General features: G+C 36.9%; 1 protein-coding gene and 1 long non-coding RNA gene across 5 annotated transcripts in view; both read right to left on the bottom strand.

Annotated features, from left to right (window-relative positions):
- The window catches only part of LOC132202426 (uncharacterized), a 53,560-nt gene extending 32,757 nt beyond the window's left edge, over window positions 1-20,803 (bottom strand). The window contains exons 1-2 of the long non-coding RNA XR_009442374.1: window positions 20,757-20,803; window positions 10,391-10,452 (exon numbers count right to left, since the gene is read on the bottom strand). This is a non-coding gene — a long non-coding RNA (uncharacterized LOC132202426). The remainder of the gene's footprint in view (window positions 1-10,390; window positions 10,453-20,756) is intronic.
- LOC132202425 (pseudouridylate synthase RPUSD2-like) overlaps window positions 1-25,518 on the bottom strand; it is a 205,461-nt gene that overhangs the window by 129,619 nt on the left and 50,324 nt on the right. The gene's annotated exons all lie outside the window — the stretch shown is intronic.

Below are 25,518 nucleotides of genomic sequence, written 5' to 3'. Positions count from 1 at the left end.
CTCGCTGATCTGAAGCTGTAAAAAAGAAAAAAATATAGAAAAATGTAAAAAATAACAATGATTTTTACTGGCAAAACCCACTCAAATTTTTAAATTTAAAACAATATGTATTAAATTAAAATTTATTTAATACACATTGTGCTGCTTGAGATATCTTGAAGTACGCTGAACGTCTGACCTTTAACAAACTTGGGAATTTATCAAAAATTTCCTCAACCCCCTCGCGCGTATGTATTTCACTCTCTCGCGGCAAATGGGTAGCGACGGAACGCGCAGCGTGATGAAAGGCAAAAGTTTCCGCCGGAGCAAGAGAGTTTAACATCTCTTCTTGATAAAAACTTGTTTGGATTACTCCACTTGATTTATTTCGTGCGTTCCGAGCGGAATGATGGAGTCTGCGGAGAGAGACTGTGTGTGTGCCCTTTTGAGATATTATAGAAGGCGCGGTTTGCGGATAATCGTCGGCGCAGAGACGAGTTCTCGCAGCGCAAAACTTTGATTAGGGTGCAACTTGAAAAATTCAAAGCCCAATTTTTCCCTTGCAAAGGAGAAGAAGTGGAAAATAAACGAAGGAGACCGTGATGATTTCGTCCAAGATTGAATAATCTAATTTGCAGCGAGTGCAATTTACTCTCCACTCAAAAAAAAAAGGGAAAAACGGAGGAAGACGAGACGAGTCCTTTCCAAGTGGTTCATTACAAACATGGAAGGACGGTGTATATTTAAATACAAACAAAACTGCAGAGTTGGATTCGCTCATTTGCTCTCTTTTTCAAATTTTTCTGCAAGAGAAATGCCGAGTTTCAAGTGGAGCTCGTCGGCGTTGATAAAAAGCAGTGCCATTTGTATATCCATAGAAACGGGACGAGCAAGACGGACTTTCAGTATTATTCTCACAGTTTGTAATTTATTCATGTGAGAGTTAACTGCAAAGACAAACTGCGAGCAGCGGACTCTGTTGCTCTTCCAGAATGGCAGGCAAATTATTCACGACGTGCTCTCAAATGGGGTGAGCACCGCAATACTTCATGCCACTGCGCGAGAGGCAGGGAGTGCATACGCCACGGCTATGTAATCCTGCGCGCTGTTTTTAAAGGAATCCCGCCGCCGTCGGATTGAGCAAACAAAGCCAATCCCACTCCCATTGTCCTCTTAAATTGTGCTTTTCATTTATTCACTGCTCTTTCTTTCTTTCTCGTCTTCGTCCTCCCGGTCCGAGGAGAAAGAATATGTACGGCAATTTGTTGCACACGCTGCAAAAAATTCATAGTACACGTGCCCCCCATTCCCGGTCGTGTTTTATTATGCCAGCAGGACGTTTTCAATTTCTGCCAGGTAAATTGCACATTTTAATGCAGATGGCATTTTATTCATTTCATTTTTCAGTGCACTTGAAACTGAATAAAATATAAAATGCTGCATTTTAAATGCATCTAGCATTTTGTGTAAAAAAAAACTTATGCGGAATAAGAATTCTCCGGTATACTTTCTGAATAGAATATTAAAAGAAGTTGGATAAAAACCATGAATATTTGCAATAGTACGTTTTCCTGGGAAATTGTTATTGCTTAAGTTTACTTACTTCTTCACATTTACATTATATTCAAAACCGACTACGTAAAATACAGCGAGTACTTGTGCATTTCTTTTTCAGCCTTGTCATCAAATTGTTATCTAATTGTGAGAACAGGAAACCAATCAATCATGAAAAGCAACAGATGTCAACATAAATAAAACTTTTTTACGTTTTGATGTGCTTATTGAATAAGATAGAGAAAAAAAATATATTCCAATTTATCATTGAATTCCAAATTTACTTTCTTTTCATCCCTTTTTTTATAAAAAAAAAAACGATCGTTTTGATTTATTATGAGAACTACAGCAAAAAATAGGATTATTATAATGAAATTCCGATGAAAAATTCACAAATTGGTCCAAATAGATTTATCCGTCATGATTGAATCGCTGATGAGGCAGTGCAACTGCCGCGATTCGATTCAGTTCATCTTCTCTCACTCTCTGGCGGGCAATTCCGCGTTATGTACGAGCAGATGATAATCTTCTCGGCCAATTTCACCTTTCCGCCGATTTTCATCGGCGATGCCATAATTCGCTCGAATCAAATTCCGCCTGCAGAGCATTCGCTGAGGCGGAACATGCGCTGCTGCTGATTGACGTTGCAGCCACTGCGGCATTATACACACAGTGTTATTAGCGGATAGATAGATAGACGGTTGCATATAGAGCCGTTTCGTTATTATCATCTCTCTCTGGCCGCTGTATTTGATTACGAAATTGGATTGCCGGCAATGAAGGCAGCCTTGCGCTAATGGAAAAGAAATGGCGCATAAAGCCCAATGACGATCGTGAGTGTATCGTGAGGCGAATTTGCGCTATTTGTGTATTTGATGCATCCACCGGAACCTCGCAGATTGCGAACTGACGCCACGGCTGGGATTACGTTTGACTAATGGTGCAGCCCGAGGCCAAGTACCAAAATAATAGTGCTGCAAGTACTAATGTAAATTTCTATTCATTGTTTTCTTTAAATGAAAATTTTCTTTTTATAAATAGCTTTCAACTTTTTATACTAACAAGAAAATGCGCATACAATTAGATAATTTAACATTGAGGCCTTTGAGATATCTGTGAATTGCAGAAATCATGGAAAATTTGTTACCGAACAATATTATAACAATATTTACGTAAATTAACACTGCACACCAAAAACCGGACTTAAAATAAAATTTAAATATACATATATTCAAACAGTGCAATTAATTTAATTTTAAATAATATTTTAATACATATTATATAAAAAAAGAAAAAAAATGCCATAAAAAATGTTATTTTAAAAGAAAGTTTATATTTTTATCAAAAGATCTAAAAGAATAAAGCATGTGAAATTTATTGCCATTAGCCCGGATATAAGAGCTAAAAGTAATGGACAGTTAAAGAATAGAAATTACTCGTCATAAGGCTTGAAATGTTTTAATGGTCTTCATTTTAATCTCAAATATTTGGCTCTTTCCCTAATTCATCTTTTTATGTAAAAAATTTTCACCACATAAAATATTGATGTTAAAAGTAATAAAAAGTGCAAAATTATAATCTATAAACGGCCGGTTCTTGCGGTGCAAATTATTATCAGAAGTCGTCATCACCTGATGAGCAGTGAATTAGACAGTAAAGGCACGAGTAAATGGTAAATACGAATCGCTGCGTATCATTATCAGCGGGCGGCAGACGTGAGCTCGCATGTTTATAGCGGCGACGTTGATGCAATAAATGCCGTTTTAGAGAGTTGGTTGGTTTATTTGGGCGGTCGGGCCGGCGACGATATGCTCGCTCGTAAAATTTCAATTGTCACTGCGTCGTTATTCGCGGCGAATTTAGGATCTCTCGCAGGGCTTATCACCGAGCCGCGTACGCTATTTTTGCATCGGTTGTTGCTGCCGGCTGTGGACTGGAAAATCGTTATATCCGAAAAGGAGCTCTCGAGAGCACCGCCGGCGAGTCGGATAAATTCATCTTGCAGTGCGAATTCTCTGCACACCAACTTGCCACCGGAGGCAGCCGCATTTTCAGCGCCTTTCATGCGCGAGTGCGATCCGAAGAGCGAGAGGGCTGCAGGCTCGTGTAACTTGCGCCATTAAAGCTTCCAATAATCCGCTGGGATTTTGACTGTATCGCAGCCTAACGAAATAACGGCCCCCAATCACGCCAAAATCTTCTGCTGATAATCTGAAGAGTGAAAAAGTAGAAAATTGTCTTGAGGGGCTATTTTAAGTTTTTTTTTTTTTACTATTTTGATATACTATGATGAAAGATATTATTAATTCCAATTTATCTGAATAGAAAGCAATAAGAAAATTAATTAAAATACAAAATTCCTTTTTGTTTTGATGAAATATAAAAAATTCTACCTCCCCTTTTTTTGAAGCCATAAAGATATTTTTCTGTAATTTAATTTTCCTGAAAAATTTAATAAAAGACAGATGCTGGAAGAAAGAAAGTTTAATATATATTCGTTTTTGCCTTTTACTCTTGACGAATAATTGATAGATATACTGCCTCTTTTTGTAACTTTGCTATTACTTTCTTCAAAAGAACAAATGGCTTCCTCGCAGAAACTTTTTTGATATCAGCCGAAGATCATTTCCGCGTTTGACATTCGATTTTTCAGCCCATCTGCGAGCAAAATTGGCAAAGGATGCGTCCCTGCAGGTGTGTCAAGTTGAAAAATACTCTACTCAAAGAACATGCGAGTTTGGAATATCAATCAATTTCAAACGAAACTACCTTCAGCAGACTCCAATTTTTCAACAAAGGAAGAATATATTGGAAACTGAAATGCTATGAAAACTGCAAGAGTTGGATCTTCTTATTTACCAAAATAATGGTTCAATTAAAGAAAAAAAAACATTAAAATACTTTTGATAGCTTCTGCAGAGAGAATTTTGTTGAGTACTGACATATATTATTAAATCCAGCTAAACAATTTTTAGCGATGTTGCATTCATCAATATCACATTAACTGGAGGGTCTGATTGCAATTAAACAATGCGTTCAACACTGATTTAACTCGTCCGCAGAGGCCATTAAGTGCGCAGGCAGCTTCCATTTCAATCAGAACTCAATTTGCTGGAACTCAATCGTTCGTCGGCCTTTGTTGGGCTGCACGCACGACCAATTGGAAGTCAATGAGGTCAAAATCTGAACAAGCTGTTTTGCCGCGACGGAAAAAGAGTGACAGGCGAGGAACAACGGAAATCAAATTACGGCGGATCGGGCGCGTGAAAAATGGCCCAATCGAATCGTTTTCGCGACGCCGGCCGTTTTCGGCGGCAGCAGAGAAATTAGCCCGCGATTTGGGGTGCGACGATTTGTCAGGCCCGGTGGTGACACGTTCTCTCGCCCCACCGGCTCTGATCAAAGCTGTCGCCCCCGAATGATTTATCAAACGGGTGGTCTGAAAAATTATCATTTATTCGCAGCAAAACAGGTTGCTGACGACAACACAGAAAAGAGAGCATTTATAACAAAAGGTGTTATTTTGCTTCCGTCCAATTCGAATTTCGGCGCAGGGTTTCATTTGAAATATTTCATATGAAATTGGATTATAAACGTCACTTTTGTATTATTTTGGTGTGCAAATTACAAACGCATTATTCGTAAGTAAAAAGGGATGTGATGACAGTGTTTGCAAAATTACACAATAGCTTTCAAAGTGGAAAGGAAAACAAAAAGTTTTATGATCTCTTTGTGACAAATTACAATATGTAGAAAAAAAATTGTTATTACATTTTCTACTTCGACTACTTCAATTTATTTTTTTTTAATTGCTTTATTTTTCATTTCAAAATAAACCTATACAGCGTGATTTTTTTGGTGGAAATAATTCTGCTCAAAATTCACGAGGGAGATTAAAACTCGCTCAAATCGTTTATCTTTTTTTGCGCGGCCGTAAAGCTGCGATTGTGCGCGGATCAATGAAAATTTTTGCGCTTAACTTTGGAAAAATTCGCACACTGCGCGGGTCTCACGTGAAATCGCGCCGGCCCGAGGCCCAACATGTGCAGGTCCATAAATATCCCGTTCGCGGCGGATTAGTATTCATGGCCAGCGTTTGCTCCGTGATATATGCAGCAGAAATCTGCATGGCTTGGTATTATCTGGACGGCTGCAGTTCCGTATCATTTGTTCTGTTTAAAATACGATACTTGGAAAGGCTTTTGCTGGGAAAACTTGGCCTCGTCGTGACAGGTTGACCAGCTGCTGAAAGAAAAGAAAAAGAAGGAAATGTTCCGTCTCGTCAAACTGGAAAGAAGTACATTTCCTCCGAGTGTTCCCTGAGGCGTAAAATTAGAACGGATTAGCGAAAAAATCTTCCTTTTTCATTGAATTGATTTCTCTACTTCTTCCTCCATCTAATCGCAATCAGCTAGGAAATGATAGAAAAAGACAAATTCAGTCGTGCCAACTGCAGTGCTGCACGTACGTCACTTGCACACGATTTCCTCGCGACATCTGATTTTCATGTCTTGTTTACCGCGCCGGTAATCGCTGCAAATGATGTAAAGCCTGCAGCTCTCGTGCACCGATCCCATCTCGCGCTTGAAATAAATTATGTCGTTCAGCCTCGCCATGTATAGTTGTTGATAACAAATGAGCTTTGGCGCCGTGGTAAATAGAGCGAGAAATCGCACGTGTTTTGTTGTATTTCGCTAAATTACGCCTGCGACTTCATTTGATTTGAAAAATGCGAGAGAAAATTTTACGCCAAAGGCAGTAAATCACGCGCGACCAACATGTATTGTGAAATATGGACTTTTCTATTAGCGAGAGAAGCTGTGTGACCAGCTCGTGTAAATAAAACCATTTTTTGCAGTCGCTGACGGTGATTAATTGTAAAAAGCTTTCAAACAGCGCTCGAATTTTACATTTGTCACAAGGCGACATTCTGATCAGATGTGGCCTCAATTTTACCCTCGTGTCATCAGATATTTTTATGCAAAAGGCTGACGCAAAATATTTGTGATCTAAAACTAAAAGCAAATGAAACAGAGTTCTGAAATATTTCATTTAATACCTATCGTAGGAAATTTAAACCGAGCGTACCTCGTTGCAAGGAAATAATGGAAAAACACAATCGACCCCAAAAAGTGACCTGTTGTCCATTATTTTTTCTTTGCAACGTGGTTTGCTCAATGTCAATTTTTCGTGAAATTCACATCAAGTGTTAGCATTAAATTTAACTTTCATAAATAAAAAAATATTGCATATGGAGATGATATTTATATGAAAAAACATAAAAAACGCATTAATTTTTTTTAAGGACCAGAAACTGTAATAGCTTTTGATCACTGTACAGTCTTATTATCGCAATTATCACTTAGAATAACTACATTTCAGGCAAATTAATAAAAATAAGTGTTAATTAGTAATAAATAATTTTTTATAAATATTTGTATTATAAAAACTTGTGGGTCTAGGATTAAGCCATAACTTTATATTTTATTTGAATAATCACTGTGTGGAATAGATTCAAATTATATATATATAATACATTTTTTAAGATTGAAATATAAAAAAATTGTATTCTGGTAACATGTATTGATGTTCTCTGTCCATAAAGGTAGTCACAAATTATTTATTAAAATTTAAAAATAATAAAAAGACAAAATAATTTTACTTTAAATTTATAATAATAAAAATATAAGAAAATATAGATTTTATTGTATTAATTGTGAATTTTTTTATTATTATTTAACTAATGCATTGCATATTTAATTGTGTGACTTGTGAAAATTTGAAGTTTTTCACCACAAATATCTAGCAGGAATTTCTACAACAACAATTGAAATTTATTAAATGGCACACATACACTATAATAATTATTAATGTCACCTTAAGCTTGAATGTTACATTAAATACCTGAATCTTCAACGCAAGCTGAGTGAAGCTGAGGTTTAAACATAGTGGAAAAATAATAATATTGAAATTTGGGCCAGTATTTACCACAGATGAACATCAGAATAATTAAAATTTAACGATTTCATCACCGACGGTATGCAAACTAATCCCGCACGGCGGGTGGTGAGACCAAGATGCTCTCTCTGGTATTCCTTTAATAATTTAATTAAAATTTGCACCGAATCGCGCGAGTTGAGTTGGGCTCGGCCGGTGCGTGCATTCATTTGTACTGCTCGCAACACACACACGGCGCCGCGTAATCTCGACAGCACAGGGTGGCGTGCCCGTATTTAATTACGAATTTCGCCCATACAACACAACGCCAACTAAGCAGGCACGTAAACGCTGCCAGAGGAAATTCTCTCATTAAAGCCGAGCTGCAATAAGTCAGCGGAGCGAAATTTAACGGCTGCATATGTGCGTGGCCATCAATTTGTCTTGCGAGAAATTATTATATTAATTCTGTCACGCCGACAACAAGTTGGCTTAATTAATTTGGACCGCGACGACGCCAGGCTTGATTGCTCGGGAAGAAGTTTGCTAATGCGACGACGAACAGATGTCTAGAGAGAGAGAGCGATTAGGAGAAAGTGCGTTGAATCGGAACTCTCTGTTGACGCAAAATCGCATTATTGTTATTGTTGTCTTGAGTCGGGACTGTCATCGCGCGGCCTCTCTTCTCAAGAATACAAAGCGAGCAAGTTGCTCCGCCGAGATGGTCCTTTGTAATTAGAGTTTGTCACAAGTCACAATCCAATTATTGCTACGTTGATTGTGACGCTCGACCGAGATGAGAGAAACTTGATTTCTGCAAACTTGGACCCTCTGAACTGCCTGATCAAATCAAGCTTGGCTAAGATTTTGTCAATTCCAAAGCTCAGTTTAGAGATAAAAGAGAGTTTAACGCTAAATTAATTTGTTGTGCAGAAATTAGTATTTTAAATATAAGTTTAATATTGTTTGCCGAAAACAATTTTATTATGATTTGATAGCAAACTTCTATTTGATTTAATTCTAGCGATTTCCAAAAAAGTTTCAAAGTGAAGTAGCCGAAGGAGATTTTTCACTTTTATTGATAAAGAAATATTTAGAAAATATGGGAAATTTTTTAATATCTAAAAAAACGTCTGTTTATTTTTAAAAATCTATTTAAGAGGCCCCGTTTCCAATTATTCTGAATTATACCTAATTTAGTTGAATTAATACTAATGAATTTAAGTTAATATAATTAATAGTTTAGAAAAATGTAAATTTAAAAATTTTTTTTTGAGAAGTTAAAACCCAGAAAAACCACTCAAAACAAGGCGATTAGTCAAAAGTTACTAATTTGATTAAAAATTGTAGTTTCACAATTTTCCAGTTCTTATTTGGTCACAAATTTTAGTCCTGCAATCAGACTTTTAACTTATGAGAACTATTTTCAAAAAATTCAAAGTTTAAGTTAAAATAAATTTATTCTTTGCCCTATCCTCTAAAACAAATTAACTCTGCATGTCTCTAGAAAACTAATTATTACGCAAATTTTCCATTTCTTTGAAAATTCCGTCATGTGCAAAGTCAGATTTCTGTGCTCTAGCAAATTTGATAGTGCGAAATGCAATTCGCTGGGACAAGCCACGCTGAACGCGAATTTTAATTGGAGTGCTCGTCGCATTGAGTGAACCCGCTCAAAGGGGTGCTCTGCTTGTTAACAGCCTTCGATTTGGTTTGTGGACGCGGAAATTCTCTCTCACGGCGAGTCAGCAAGTTTTCGGGCGTGTCATGCATATATTCATGCCGTTTCTCATCTCGAAAACCGCGGCTTTGCCCGAAATTAAATTGCCTCCTATATTCCCAGCAGAGCAGGCTTAATTCTTTTCCACCACGAGCGCAGCCGACAATTTCCGCAGACGCGTCAGAATGACATGACGTGCATCATCTCAAAACACATGCAAACAGCAGCCCCACGAATTTCCGTCCCCCTTCGCATTCCGGGAGATATTAAAAAAGTGTCAGCGGAATGAAGAGAACAAGATCCGCGCGCGATAAACTGGAGATCAATAATATTCCCGGAGATACATAAAATGAGCAAGAAAACCGGTCACGTGTGCCAATTTGAACCAACAAACAGGTGCCGAAGACAAAGAGCCCGGCCGCGTGCAATTTGACCCGATCGTTGGCTTTTATGGTCCCGATAAATAGAGTCGGGGATTAAAATGAGAGACCAGGACTGGCTGGACCACCTAGGATTGAGGATGAAAATAACGACCACGGCCGATCTCTTTCAATTACTGGCCGGACGTATATAAAGAGCGTAATCTGATGCACCTGACTTGAATCAGAAAAATTCTCTCTGAATAAATTGGGAAGACATGGCTACAGGAAGAGGTGATCAAAATTTTCAACCCATTTGTCAAAACGAACTAAATGCAAAATAATAAATTGTTGAATATTTTTTAAGTTAAAATTTTCATTTTTTTAATTACCTTTTTTCCTAGAAATTACTTGTTTCAGATATTTGAGTGGTTGAAATCAATTATCACCTAGAATGACCGATTTTGAGATTTTCTGGCGACGATTTAATTTTTTAATGACCTAATCTCTTTAAAAAAAAAAAAACATTAAAAAGGTACCACTTATAAACAGCTCAAAACACATAATCTTCAAATAGAACATTTTGTCTGCTATTTGCCACTTGTTTCAGGTGAAAAATCACCTTATAAAAAAAAACTTATTTTTCCAGAGCCTCATTTTTTTTGTTAATCTCTAAAGGAATTTAGAAACCAGAAAAAAAGTTGTATTGTTTTAATTTTCCTACTTGAGATTAATATAAATAGAAACACAATTATCACAAAAAACCGTCTGGGCGATTTCTTTTTTTCAAAATGAACATAAAAAAAATTGTATTATTAATTTGAATTTTTGTGCAACTCACCAATTCTTTAAAACTGCGAGTCTTAGCAACCACAGGAAATGAAACCACAGAACCGGACTCACCTGAAACACGGGAAAAGAAAATTCGTTAAAACATGCAAAAGAAACGACAGAGGCGCATCAAAATTTTGGGCACGCGGCAGCTCTGGCTGTGGCGTGTCTTGTTTGTCTTTTACGGCAAGATGTGTTTTGACAAATCCGCACGGCCGCCCCAAGTTTATTCTCGACAGCAGAAGACACACGGGGGTGCGACAACTTTCGTTCTCTCTCTCTTTCGACTGTCGTTTTTCCGAGACGGGTTCGGGGGGCACGTGTATAAGAAATTGGCACCGCAACGAGAGAGAGCGTCTTGAGATTTCCTCAAGGAATTCGGCTCTCCTGCTTCGGAGACAACTTGAACAAATAAGGCTCGGCGTGTGTGTGTTTTTCCACCCAGCTTTAATGGTGAAAACTTGAGCAGAACCAACACGGAATAATTCGTGCTGATCAATCAAACGGCGAGTTGTTTACCTCGAGACATAATCCACCCACTCGACGGCGAAAAATCAACCGGATGATTGATTTCTTACAAAAGCAACCGGCTTGCGCGGCCAAATAAATATCCCCTTTCACCGCAAATACGGCCCGCCGAGATCAGCGAACAATGAGGGCGGCTTTCTTTGTCCGCGGATGAAATGAAATTGACTCAAAGTGATTTTATTTTGCTAAGGCTTTCCAAACCGGTAATTCTCTTCAAACTTCTCAGCGTGATAATAATTGCTTTTAGCCCGATCAAAATTGGATTTTCTTGATCTTCTCTTCTCAAAAAAAAAGTAGGAAAAAGCATTATGGAAGTATCGAATCCTGAAGATGTAATGTCAGGAGCCATTATAAGCTCATAAATTGAGAATTGAAAGTTACGTGACTTTTCAGAATTGAAGCATAAATGTTTTGACCGGTTTAGACACTAATAATTAAGTATGTCGATTTAAATTAATTCATTTGACATTATTAAACTGATCAATTTAAAAAATCAATAAATCGAAAGCAAGATGAAGATAACAAAGCATTTGAGTAGGATTTTATTAAAAATTGAGGCCGCGCTTAATTAAGGACTCCTTAATTACACAGTCAATAGAAACAAATGTTTGCAATTATTGGACGACACTTGTAAATTTTTACCACTATTGCTGTGTATATAAAAGAAGGAGTCGTGAAGTGGTCCAAATTTTACAGAACGACAACAATTTAAATAAATTTTTAAATTATAAAGTATTATCGATTTATATTTTATATCAAATTTGTAAGTAAAATATCCAACAGAAAAAATCTTTTAACATTCTAAAATAACGTGGCAACTTAACATATTTATTTCCTCATCAATAATATAATTTTAACAAATTCTTTGACCCGAGCTGTTAAATTTGACACCACGAGACATTTCATATTTTTTTAATTAAAACCACAAGTCGTGTAAATTTAGAGGCCGCGCACGTTCGGCAAGTGGATTTTTTAAAGAGCGTGATAATTACGCGTGGTAATGAAAAAGGCGCTCTTTATTACGCTCGGCTGCCCCGTCAAAATGCCGAGCGCCGTTTACATCACTCGGCATGCGAAGGGCGGCAGCGAGGAAAAAAAATGTGAAAATGAAAAATATGCAGCCGACGAAAATTGCTATGTGTGTGTGTTGGCTCGGACGGACGCGGGCTTAATCCGCTGAAATGTGGAACGAGCACCGGCAGAAATGAGACTAATGAGGTTCTCTCTTTGCCCCCTCAACCCCCTGTCGCCTGCAGCACACTTTGCAGTTGCTGCGGTGTCTTTCAATCTCTCACTCACGCCGCTTTTCCAGCTAGACCGAGCCTGCACGCTTGAACCCTTTTCTGCCTCGCAGGCCTCTTTGTTCCTCGACTATTTGGCACCTGCCGCCAGCCAGCCAGCCAGCGTGTCTAATTATTCATCTCTGCATGTATATTTATGCTGGCAGGTCAACCCTCATTGTGTCTCACACGATTTCAGCCGGTGAATCCTCTTTTCAAAGTGGCTCGACACAATCTTTGCCACTCGGCGCGCAAATGAAATGTTTGCACACTCGACGGCGTTCCTCGTTGCCACTTCGCCGATTGAATTAACAGCGCAGTTGTGAAACGAGCCGCCACTGTTGCGCAAGAATGTGTCAAGTACAGAATTTATTAAAAAAAAAATGTACTCTTTGATAATATTATATTTTTCACGATCTTCAATGCACCGTGCACTGGAAGTTCTGATGTATTTATCACAATTCGCAAATACGTCTACTATTTTTTAACAGTTTTTTACTATTTTTATGTATACAAAGAATATTTCAACCCCCTTCATATATAGGGCATTTGAAAGAAATTGAGTTTATTGACATGTCAACAGGCAATCGCTGCCCAAATACATGCTCAAAAAAAATTAATTAACAACAAAAGGGGAAAATCAGAGTAAGAAAAAGTCTCAATTACAATGGAAATCAAAAAATGATGTTTCATTTATATTAACGTTTGTATTTATATCGCAACAATCATCGAATGCAAGCTTAAACATGTATGATTTAAAAACTTTCTATTTGAAATTTTGTTATGATTTTAGTTAGGATTGTTTATTAAACAGATTATATAAAATTGCTAAAAAATATGATCCGGAAAATAAAAACCAGGCTTAATCTCTTTGGTAGAAAAAAATTTAAAAAGTTGCTTGCAGTTTATTTTTATTTTTTCATACTAGGTTAATAAAAATAGCTCAAGCACTTCACGTCTAACATTTAGTGGAGAAAAATTGTACATAGCTTCAATAAAAGAATTTCGAGCTATACCAAAGTCCTCAAAGCAAACTTGCCTCACTTCTTGTTAATAACGGTGCGCGCACGGGGCGACAGAAATCCCATTATAAAAAAGTTTTTAAGCCACACAATATAACGGCGACGGCGAAATTTATGGTCTGCGAAACTGACGAAGAAAATATTATATAATTTTCCAGCAGGCAGGCGGACCGAGTGAGTAATTTATCGTCGAGCATGCACGTTGACTCGCAGCCCCTTAATAGGTGTTGCGAGAGAGTCGAGCCAGCATTGAGCCAATCAATAACAGATTACGCTCGAGTCAACCAACGCAGCACTCTTTCGCACAGCTCGACCTTTGCTCACACAGCGATATAAGATTTACAGAAGAAAAAAATTCCGAATTCGCGTCACTGGCAGTTTATTTATTATATCGAAAGAAATTTAAAACAATTTCCAAATATTGTTTAATTCTAAACAAATAATTATCAGTAATTTGGTTCTTGAGAAAGCTGTTAAATATTTTGTTTCGACGGTAGTGCTTTTTTATTAAATTATAGAAAAAGTAGCGTCACTAAATTAGATAAAATAATCACAAATCACAATTTAGATGAATCAGCCGCCATATGTAAATAAAATATTCGTTCCCTCCTTTTAGCACTCTTTAAATATTAATTTTTTTATCAAAATGAGTTCTAAACAGTGTGTAAAACTGTTAAATCACTGAATTTAATGATAAGCCACAATTCTAAAAATTTAAAATGATATCAAAAATTTAACTATCTCTAATATTTAAAAGAAGAAGAAGGATAATCATAAATTTAAGTTTTTTTAATCAAGATAATAGTAGAAATTTGATTATCAAAAATAATGTCAGAATAATGTATGAAATAGCATAATACGTATTCTTGAAATTATAGTATACAAAAAACATAGGAACATTTTAATCTTTGAATTATTTATTTAAAATTGAGAAGAAAAGTTTCTTCAAAAGATAAAAAATGGCTCATATAAAAATATTTGCAACAGTTTGATAAAAAAAACAGGCATAATATTATTATTTATTTTTTTTATATCATTGAAAAAGGTTTTTTTAGTTTATACAGTTTCACTTTGTTGTCTAATGAAAAAATGAAAAAAATAGCATTATATAATGAGGTCCTTTTGTATTTATAGATTAATAAACTATTTCTATATTATTATGAAATTCGTAGCTGACTTTATTCAATGCAAGGACTCTTACTTAATTATTAAAGAAATATCTTACAAACAAAAAGTGGAAACGACATGAGAACTTTGCAGATTAAAAATGAAACACTGGAAATACTTCTGAAGTCGTGCAAAGCCAAGTCTAGAACAAGAATTCCATTTGCGGGGTAAATTTGCTCTTTCCTTTCATTGCAAAAAGCAGTCGCCGGCAAACGTCTTTCACGAGCGCTTAAACTCAAACCCAGTGGCCTAGGTGGCCATTAAGGCGAAATAATTTGTGCAATTCGCCTTAACGACACTTGGCAAGCGGGTCGGACGGAAAATATGAAACAGAGAAATGCATTTCTCTCCGAGTTGTATAAAAAGTTGAGTCCGTAATGCGAATTTACACTTTTGCGCCGGAATTAATCGGAGACTCCGGGGCGCCCTTTCGCGACTCAAACAAACAAAACTGGCATGAGTTTTGGCGATTGCGCTGCAGAGTAATAAAAAAACCACACAGCACGTGTACGTTTTGCCAATGATGTGCGAATCACGGTTTTCACCTGCGGTTAATAACTGTGATTAGGCGTGCGTCGTGTCGGGTAATTTGAGCACACCGACGAAATTCGGCTTGTTTGTTTGCTTTGGCCGGCGCTGATAAAATCGCGCCACGCCATCACACCAAAAACCAGCACAAGGCGGATTAGCGCGGAAAATCCAGTGGCGCAGAAAACGCTCGTTCGTCCAGCTTTGGCATCGCCGCCGGCCAAACGAGAATTTTCGCCACGCTATTAATCAGAGTAATACCCTTTAATTTGTGACGCGGCGGACGAGCAAAAAAAAAAAATCAGGAACGAAAAACGGCAAGCAAATATAGGAAGCTAAGAGGAAGGTGAATAAATTAACTGTTATAAAACAAGCAAGATCATGATAAAAGTGAACAAACAGGAAAAAGTAAGTAAATTAATAAATAATTGCTTGTTGTTATTTTCAAAAGAAAATATTGACTTTAATTCGTCCTTATTGTTTACAAATGTATAATGTATAAATTCTATTAATGGTATTATTTTTTAAAAAAAAATTAATTCGTGTGACCGAAACTTAAACAAACAAACGCATGCAGATGGCTACTAAAAAATATACAGCGATCAAAAATAATTTAACCAAAAACAATTCACAAATACCAACCAATTGGTTGTTGTGTTTTTGTTGGTTGGATGTTTTATATTTAAACTTTTGTATGCATTGAATATTATGCATTGCATAAAAAAACACCAAATCGTAAAATGTATTACTCACCAACAGGGAAAAGAACGCAAAAAAGGCACCGATATAACATAAAACACTTCTTAAGGCAGCACAAAAACACAGTAACATGGAACACTAAAAGTAAACTAAATGAAGCCAGCTGTAAGAAACACACCCACTAACATGTATGGACGGAAAGAATTACAAATAATTTAATATTAAACACAAGAACAACACCGATGCACAATTGAAACACATTTTGAGCGAGCACAAAACATGAACACTATAAATCGACAATTAAAGAAATGGAAGCAGAAGAGATAAGAAAAACCGCCTAAATAAACCGGTAAAAATCGATAGTGCATATAATTATCCTAAAATTTAATTTGAATATTAATTTTCTTGGATAATGCTATTGAAAATCTATTTAAAAGCTTTTTATGTTCAATTTTTTTATGGCTTTTTTCATTGATTGTGAGGCACTTTATATCACCTCAAAGAGAAAAACACTGTGATGGATGGTTCACCTCGGCTGCAAACGACGACGAGGCAACATCTGTCCAGATCGTTACCAACTTTGGGTGGCGGGCAGTGCACTCCTTGAATGTCTTTTTAGCGAGACCAAAGTGCCGTAAATTGCGAATTTCGCCTGTACAAACACAGGGCTCAGCACGGCCGGAATGAAAAATAATGCGCTCAGGTTGCTCGTGTGCCGTCGGGTCGACCAAGTTTCCCAACCAGGCAGCACGTACGGCAGCAACACACTTTCCTCTCGGCCAACTTTTCCTGCGATTAAGCAAGAAAGTGGAGTGTGGAGACGCACTTTTCAGCTCAAAGTTTGTTTCTAATTACATGTGTTAAAATTCAGCTTCATATGACCCAGAATAATTTTATTTTTTTTTTTATAAAAAAATTTTTAGTTGCAAATTTAAAACTTCTATAATTAATCTAAAATTTTACAGAGGTTTGAAATTTTTATAACTTAGTTGTTATTTATTTGTCCACATTATTAAAATTATGTATATGCATAGTTCACTTTTAATTTTTCACTGAAATTTATTTGTACATTTTCTAAACCCAAAATTAATTTCTCCAAATAAAAATTTCGAGTTACTTTGTGTTTTTAATCGCCTTTTGGAATGCCACAAAGGGGATGAATTTAAAATGTGGCGATGTATTTTCCTTTTTATTCTTTTTTTATCTGTGCTTTTTGTTTGGCTCAAGACGTTGGGCACAGAGGAAAATGACTGCGATACAGAACTTTTTGTCTCTTTGCAGAACATCAGAGGCAGAAGCGCGCGCAGCAGAAAGAGTTAGAGGCAGCAGGCGGGCGAAAATAATGACAACGGACAGTAATTGTGATATAAAAACAGGAGGCCACGTAATGGGACGAGGCAGCCGCAGCCGGGGCGAGTGTTGCTAAGGCGCAGTCGCTTTGACTGCCGCTTTTCTTATTTAGTCGGGCGAAACTTTTGGTTTTGTCGAAATTGTGCCCGACCGTCGCCATTGTGTAAAAGTCTTGTTTACTTGCTTTACTGCAGGTTTTCACTGAATTTCTTTTCTCTTCGCCACAAATTACAGAAAGAATTGCAGATTAAATTAAATTTAAATAAAATAATAAATATGTTGTTTAAAATTTATATTATAATTACACTTATTTCCTATTTTTGCTAATATTTTTGTTTATAATTTAAATATTTATTTTTAGATGTTACATTTTTCCATTAAAATGAATGTTATTTAATGAACTCGTGAACTTCAAACTTAAAATTATTTAACTTTGTGATCAATAAAAAATTAACATAAAAATAAATCAATATGAAAATATCTTCTTCAATTCATGGAAAGGTTTAAGAATCAATATAACGAAGGCAGCTTATATCATTACATGAAATAAAGATACAAAATTTTATGAAAAGAAATTGAATAATAATATCTGAAGTAAGCATTATTTTACTCTGTTCATATTATTTTCGATCCTGGTTAAGATTGGTTGATAGTGAAATCCTAGGTCCAAAATCATCTAAAAAATCTTCTACGACTTTTTGCATTGCCCTCTGAGACCCTGGTACGGTGGTTTTTTATTGAGATGAATTTCTGTAGAATACACAGACGCGCCAGCAGCTCCTCACCTAACCATATTTCACAATATCCACGGCGCATTTTTTCCTTCTGGTACTGGGGGTTGATTCGAGCCCCTTGGGACTCGGGCTGGATCTTTCTCATTCTTTTTGCCGCGGCCAAATGTCAGCCTGCATCGAGGCACACCGCATGCAGCCTCGCAATAACCCGCGCATAAAACGCAAATAAAAACGCCGTGGAAAAATTGCGCTTTCTGCAGACAACGCGTCTCGAATGGAAATTTACGAGTTGCACCGAGTACAAATCATCTTCCCTATTAATACAAACGCGAAAAAAAATAGAGCTTTTTCATTTCAATTCCGTGCGATGCAAATAAGAGCGCACAAGAGACCGCATAATGGCGCACAATGAGAGTGCCTGGCCGTCATTTTTTTTTATCCGCTCCAGTACAGCGCGGTTTTAGCGCCGACAAAAGTTATTCCTCCTGGGGCCATAGCAGAAAAATGGCGCGGATTTAATCAAAGAGTTTTCAATTAATCCGCGTGCGGCTTTCGCTGCTGAGCTCGCGAAATTGATATTTGTGCTGGAGAGGCCTGCTAACTTCTCATTTCGATTTTCACAAAAATGTGAATTACATTTTTTAACAAACTTGGCAAACAAAATATTGGTTGTACCCAAGAGTTGAAAATAAAATTATGAATTTTTGTAAAATAATGCTTTGAAAATAAATTTTGTTAACTCGAGGATTCACGATAAAATAATGCATTTTTTTTTCTTTCAATACTCATTTGAAGTTCATCAATAAAATTTGTATCGATTTTTCTCGCTTAATTTTACCAATTCATTGTAATTTTTGGAAACATCAAATTCTATAAATGTATTTGAAATAACAAGAGCATTTAAATTTTTACTTTTCTCTCGAATTACAACGCCTGAATCAATTAGCGCTCTATTTTTTGATTGCATTAGCAAGTACGTCTCAAGAAAACTGTTGAAAGCTTTTTAACCTAATTCAATAATTGAGACGCAACTTGCTTGGAAAAGTTTTAATTGCAAATCCTGTTACAATCTTGTCACAGCACAATTAGAGATAGTTTGCGAGACGCCAGTCTTTAATCCGCCGGCCGCGTTCCGCATAATTGGCTTGGGAAATTTAACAAGAGCGCAGTATTAAGTGCGAGAGAGCGTTTTTATTGCTCCATAAAGGGGCAAATCGTGTTGGAACGGCGAATGACTTTTTCCGCGCATCGATTTGCCAAATTGTGCTGATCTCGGCCGCACGGGGAGCGTTAATAAAGTAAAACTTACCAGTTGAGCGGCCAATAATTCCGCCTTATGGGAATTGAGAGCAATTTTAATTAATAATTACTGCCGCGCCGTGTACGGCTGCTCCGAGAACATGCACGGCAGCACTTGTAATTTATCTAAATTAGATCGCGGCGGCACAAGGCGGCTCTCGGGGAGAGTGTTGGGAATTTCCACGGCGCTCTTTCTCAACCTGACGGCAAAGTATCGCACCGAGGGCAGCTGCTTTTATTGCGAGCCAGGCGAGCATAAACAACATGGATTTTATCGGGAAATAGGAGCAAGCGTTATTCCTCGTTTTTTCCTTCTCCCGTCGCTCTTCTGCGCCTCTTCGCGCTTTTGAATTTTGCATGTGTGCGCCGGGCTGGATTATTCGCTCATTGTGCGCGTCAATTCAGGTTTGCGGCGGAGGTTTATTTCAATGGGAAGGTAATTCACCGCGAAGAATCGTGGACTTGCGGCCTCGAATATGAATGTTTGCGTATGAAAAAAAAAATACAGCGGTCCTTTGTTTGCTTTTGAAAATACAAAAGCTGTGGAAAATAAACGGGGAATGTACAAGTGTTTTTATCCAAACAACTATAAAATTTCACTCAAAAACATATGATTCGTTTTAAAATTGAGGGTCACACAGTTACTTTGAAACTAAGTTTAATTTAAAAAATGTTTAATAGCAGTTAATAGTCGTTTTAAAAATGCTATTTTTTAACAGTATTTTTTAAATGCCTAATATTTAGTATTTTTTTATTTCTTTTAGAAAAATATTATAAATTTTTAATAATTTTTATTACGGTAGCTGAAGAAGACGAGAAAACTGATTTTCTTTAATATGAATGAATTTATTTATTTTTAAAATTCAATATTACGTGTCGATTTTGCAATACTGATAATAATTGTAATAATATCACATTAGTATCGTAAAAACGGTCTTCAATTCTTAAATGATCGTCAATTTAATTTATTTTACATTGAAATTATAGAAAAAAGGGGAAAGAAGAAAGAAAAGAATCTAACTTAGAAATAATTAATTAGTCAAATTCAATTAAATCAATCAACCGCCAATAGCAATAAAAGTTGAAAATTAAGATAAACAAGGAAAAAAACCTTTCCAAATAAATTCCAAATAAAAGTAGAATGTGGAAGATTTCATAGCTCTGAGGACAGCATCCATCTACCACATAAATTCAAACGCTACAAAAATGTTTTTCTCTCGCGACTCTGACAAAAAGCGGCTCCACAAAACCCTTTTTTGTCGGAGACCAACTTCCCTGGCTCACACACGTGTTGAATGCTCTCTCCAGCGCCACTTTCTTGACAGCGCCTGTACTTCTTGCACACATCTACGGAGCTTTGTGTGTGCACATAAGCACGGCCATTGTGTAATTCAGTCGTCGGCCAGCTTCCTGCTGCTCCGCCATAAAATCGACGTATCCATTGCAAGCCGCAGCTCTTGTGATCCGATGCCCGTATTTTTCCTACCCGTCCATTTGCGCTCAGAACGCGTTTTCCAATTTCGTCGTTGGCGCCTGTTTGCATTGCGGCTTATGCAACGCGGCCGACCGAGCTGCACGGAGCGTTGCCTAACCACCTCTGCCGCGGATCAGGGATTTGTTTTCAATGGCTCACCCTTTTCAATTACGAGACGCATCCGCGCGCGCGTTCATGCAACTTAACAGGTTTAAACGTAAACGAATAAACAGATCAATATTTGTGCAATCATATTCTATATTATACTCTTCAAAGTTCAACGTTCTCAACTTACCGACAAACAATGTGTCGATCCCAGTTTCAAATAACAAAGCACTCACCTGCAACAGAAAAAGAGAAAATTTGTAAATATAAATTTAAGTGAAATAAGCTGAAATTATTATTAAATACCAACAATTTATTTGAATAATTTCCATTTCTGGGACGAAAATGCATGATTCTGGATGTAATTTCCATTTCTATTAGAAGTACTGGTTTATATTTTTTTTATTATTAAATTTAAGAGATCTAAAATTTCATAATGAAAAAAAAATATATATAATTTTTATGCCATTTTCAATGTTAACTTTCAAATTTTCCTTTGAATCATTTTGTCATTAACACCTTGGCTGGAAGACGACATTATTCCTCAACACGTTTGGCCATTATTCGGCTGTATAGCGCTTTGCAGTTAGCCATGCTGATGAGGTCGCCACGGAATTACAGTGGCGCGATTTTTGGTTTTATTTTCTCACAGTCGTAAAGATTAATTGAATCGCCGGGCGCTTGCTCACGAGTCTAGCAGGCGATTTGGCAATTTTCAGCCGCTGCCGTAATTGAGTCGTTGGCTGGTTTGTTCGAGGCCGTTGAGATGCAAAAACGACACTAGAGTGAATTGTCGCCGCAAGAAGCCATGATTTCATTAAAGACGTCAGAGATTGCTTGAGTGTCTGCGACTGCTAATTTAGTTGGAAATGTTTGCTCTCAAATTTCATTCAAGTGCTTCCGCTAAATTTTAATACCCCAATCAAAACGTTTGGTTAGAGAGTGATTTTTTAATATTTTCTAAAATTATTGAATTATAATTTAGAAAATAAAAATATTTTTTATCTTCATCAACCTATATTCAAAATTAAAAAAAAATACAAATGCTAGACAGATTACCTTTTTGATTACATGATAAGATTCAATATTGTTTCAATTAATTTTTTCATTGATTATTATAAAGTAAAATGTGTCCTTGAAATTCCTTGTATCGACCAAATCCCCATTCGTATTGAAATGCGTCTCGCCCCTAGATATCTGGGACACGTAGCAACTCGAACACATTTTTCCGCAGCAATCTCCAAATAGGCCCCAAATCCCGACACGCTTCTCGTCCGGCTTTTCCGGCTGACTTAAGACGTCTCGCTAAAAAAGCCATCGGCGCGCAAACATTTGTTTTTCGGACGCGCATTATGTCATGTGGCGGTCGGCGAAATTCTCTCTCTCTCTGCGTGTGCCGGCTGCCCGGAATGACGGGTGCATTTTTCAGTGGTCAGCCCAGCCGACGGAAAATGAAGCGCCGGCAAAAAGGGAGGAGGGCGATCTGAAAAATGGCACTCGGACCGATCCCCCGCTGCCTGGGATAAAAAATTCATTTTCGCCGCGGTGCTTTTTTCACCGCCGTCGCACAAGTGCAAAAGTAAAGAATGTTGCGGCGAGAAAAAAGTAATAACTTGAAAGCTTTTTGTGTTTTAAAGGAAAATGAGCGGGCGGCTGGCACGAAACAATCGTGCTTTTTTTCCGCCTCTCTTTCCCGCAACTGGCCGACGCCGTTTTTCGGAAGCGGCAAAGAAAGAGGTAAAGAGAGGGATGGCGGTTGTTATTATTATTATTTTATGTGTGTGCACGCGTGCAGACGGAATTTCTTTTCATGTTCGACATCCATATCGCGGTTGTTTGTCCGGTCCTCCGAGGCATGCACAGTCAAAAGAGGCGCGCCCGACTCGAGAGCAGTGAATGCAGAGCCGATGGTCTCTTGTCCCGCCGCCTGAATTGCGCTCGCTTGCTTTAGTCAGAGAAAGAGAGAGAGAGAGAGAGACGCGCCCAAATAATTAACGGCAGCCAAAGAAAAGGTTCCACGCCGCCGGCAAGACTGCGCAATTGAAAAGTCGGCAGAGCGGCGTTTTTTTTTTTGCGTCAAGAGAGAAAAACGACGAAGCTCCGAAGCATGGGCTGTTGTAATCAAAACGGACAAAACGTTGTTTTTTTTTTGGTCAGCAAAATATATATTTAAACTCTAGATCCTCTAAAAACTGAGTTTTACAACAGACGCTCAAAATAATTAAAATTCAACAAGCAAAAATTCTATCAGAATAAAAATTATAACTAAATTAAGTGTGACGACAATAGTCAAATATATTTTATAATGTAAAATACTTTTTTATAAATTATGTTCAATTTTAAATATTTTTTATATTGTACTAGAAACCAATTTAAAAATTATTTATACCTTGTCCTGAGACAAGAGGCAACAAATGTATTGAATATATTTTGATGCTGTTTAAAAACCTCCATGATGTATGGGTTTCAATTATATTAATATAAAAATTATTATTCTGTTTTTTGCAGACCTCTAAGATTTAATCGTAATTAATTATTAAAAATCTGAAATTAAAGATATAATTTTAAAATAAGTATAAAGAACGATATAAATAAAATTAACTTAATTAGAAGGAAATGAATTTATAAATAATATTTTACTAAATATACATGCATTTAAAATAAAGCTTTAAAAAAATTTACAGAGCACACGATAATATATATAAATGTGGAAACGAAAATATTACAAATCAAATTAATTGACGAATTACTTAAGAAGGTGTATGTTTCTCACAGGATTAACCCAGCAGCAGTGCACACCTTTCAAAGTTTTCCTGGCGTCAGTCGCAGCGAGACACGGTTGTATTAAGTTTTCTCTCGTCAAGTTAAGTGTAAAAAGAAGAAGCACGCTGAGTAAGTAATTTCATCTCGGGATAATTCCGTAGGCATAGAGCGAAGACACAGAGCGAGACGGTGCATCTGCAAATGAGTTTACCTCGCCCGGCAGTCGCATCACGTGCTAACGAACTTCCAGCCGGGTGAAATTCGCCGCCCTCTTCCCACGGGCGAGCGAGGCAAATTACGTTTTATTCGAGAGCATCATCGTGGCACTCTCGAGCCCGCCAGCCCGACCAACTCAACATGTGCATGCATTTCGGCCAGAGTGGGCATAAAACGGCTGGCTCGGGGTCAAAAGGGTTCGGCCGAGATGGCACCGACGACGCAACTTGACCCTTGTCAAGAACATACTACTTTGGAGGCCCGAGAACGCCGGGAATGTAAATTGCAAAACAGTAGAGCAGTTTTGTACCTCCCAGCAATATTTGAATATTCACCCAGGGAACTAAATGTAGCGGAGAATTGAAATGCTCAATGGTTAACATTATATTATTAAATATACATATTTCATATTAAAAATTTAAAACTTAAGCAGAGTAGAGTATCATTGATGTAAGACCAATTTTTTAAGAGAAAAATACTGAGAAATTGATAAAGCATCTCCTCTTGAATTTAAATTCAGCTTTTCCTTGATGCGTTCGTTGAGTCATTCATTGTTTAGTATCTATATTGGTTTTTACTATGCAACATTAAAGGAGTCTAGGATTAACATTGACATAAACTGTCAAATTTGACTTTGAGGCATTTTATTTATAAAACTTTCTTTTCTTTGCAAGTTTTTCTTCAATAACGCATGATTTGATAAAATATTTTTTAAATAACTTTTTAAATAATTATTTCCCTTAAATTTATTTACATTACTTTTAATTATTAATTAAATAAATTTACATTAAAATGAATTAGAATAAATTTAAACAGAATAAGCATTTAAGAAAGGTCTGGGTAAAACATAATATTGCTGATTTTATTTTGCTAATATAATTTTTCTAACAATAAGTAAATACAGACTTGAGAACATCTTATTGTTAGTGAAATTAGACGTGATACACTAGTCTCCAACCCAAGTTAGGATTTAATTGATCATGTATTATAAGAAATTGTAGAAAAATAATAAATAAATATTTCATTGTAAATAATACAATATAAATATTTAAATCTCTCGTTTTATTTCCATTCCATTATTCAAATTTTAAAATTGAAAAACCTAAAATAAATGTTAGAAATCATAATTTATAAGTAGGATTTGTTATTTAATCATTTAAAAGTCCATTACAGTTGCTGTGAGACGCAAAATGTTGCTACAAAAAAAAAGACACAGCATCACAAATTGCTCGACGCGCCCTCGGAATCGCCAGAGGACGTGGAAAATTGAAATAATCAAGTCGGTAGCCGTGGAGTAATGGAAAAGAAAATTGCTGCCTGGCGATGCGAAACGGCACCCACGGCTGCCGCTCGGCTAGCAAAGGATGAAAGGAACGCGCCGCCCGCTATGCTTTTTTGCTGTCCACACAATGCCGCGTGACGCTGCGCTGCAATATTTCAGTTCGCCGTGCAGTGTTTCTTGGAATGTTTAATCAGCGTAATGGACGCGCACGCCTCTCTGTCTATTATCTGCGAAATTTGCCTCGCCGCGGGACCTGCCTTGCCCAGCGGGGAATGTAATTAATTGCGGCGCAATTTGCCGCATTATGTCAGACGGAAATCGGGCCAATCACACGAGGACACCTACGACGCTAAGACGTCACATATTGCGTCAAGATATTTCAAAAATGGTTTTCGAAAGAAAGAAGGAAATTTATAGAAAGGAACAATTTCCCAGTTCACACTAATGTGAACAAAAATTTCAATAGTTCAAAGTTCAATTTTGTAGATTCACTTAAGGGTTGGGAGAAATAGTTGATCACCTTTTTGTTGTTAATGTACTAAAGAAAGACCAAAATATACATTTGAAAGTCAAAATTGAGGGTTTAGAATACCTTATAATCACCTTTTGATTGTTACAAATAACCTAGTATTTCGCCAATTTTCATGTATTTTACACCAATCTGAGTCAAAAGCGACCTATTATCATCTAA

The sequence above is a fragment of the Neocloeon triangulifer genome, unplaced genomic scaffold (genome assembly GCF_031216515.1).
Source record: "Neocloeon triangulifer isolate White Clay Creek 2 clone unplaced genomic scaffold, ASM3121651v1 ptg000015l, whole genome shotgun sequence".
Lineage (NCBI taxonomy): Eukaryota > Metazoa > Arthropoda > Insecta > Ephemeroptera > Baetidae > Neocloeon > Neocloeon triangulifer.
Note: the sequence above shows the minus strand (reverse complement) of the source record. Positions and strands in the feature narration are given on the sequence as shown.